Source organism: Propithecus coquereli, unplaced genomic scaffold (assembly GCF_000956105.1).
Source record: "Propithecus coquereli isolate 6110/MARCELLA unplaced genomic scaffold, Pcoq_1.0 Scaffold161, whole genome shotgun sequence".
NCBI lineage: Eukaryota > Metazoa > Chordata > Mammalia > Primates > Indriidae > Propithecus > Propithecus coquereli.
Genome location: NW_012140636.1, coordinates 1,384,205 through 1,385,031, shown reverse-complemented (window position 1 = coordinate 1,385,031; position 827 = coordinate 1,384,205).

The following is an 827-nucleotide window of genomic DNA, read 5'->3' as shown; positions in this document are numbered from 1 at the left end:
TTTTTAAATTATCAGAAAACCACATTTGAGAGTACTTGTTATACGTGTCTGCTGCGGTGGGGTAAAAAGAATAAAGAAAAGAAAAAAAAAGGAATAAATACAAAAAAGAGTACTTGTTACAGTTTTTTCAATGAATCTGACTGTAGATGCCTTTAGAGAAAAATCAAAATTGTGGATGAGAGAGGCTTAGAATATCCATGGTTAAAAATCTGATGAAAGTTCAGCAATGACAAAGAAATTCAGTTATTTCTATTTCACATATAATTCTAAGATAACAACCAGAATCATAACTGACAGTGTCGCATCAGGACCATCAAACTTTCATAAATTTTACATAATCTTTGTAATAGTCATATCAACAACATAGTAACATAAATGTAACTTTAAAGATTTAGCATCACTTATTTGACAATGTTTCCCATACAATTTGATACTTCAAACAAGCTCAATTATTAACATCTCCACAAGATGAGAGATACACTCTTTGAGGCTCTCCAGGGGCTCCAAGTGGAAAATCTCAAAGTTAATTCTAGGTCAAAAAGACTGAATTTAGAACTTCGATACTGGGGAAGCCTGCCAAAGATGTCAAAATGTTTAAAACACTTGATCAAAATAGGATCCCACATCATTGTGAAATAACATTCATCCACTTAACCAAAGCGACAATCAAAAGATTTCAAAAAAAGAAGCCAGGCATGGTGGTGCACCCCAATCCCAGCTACTCAGGAGGCTGAGGCAGAGCATCACTTGAGCCCAGGAGTTTGTGACCAACCTGGGCAACATAGTGAGATTCTCTCTCTTAAAAAAAAAAAAAGTTTCAAATACAG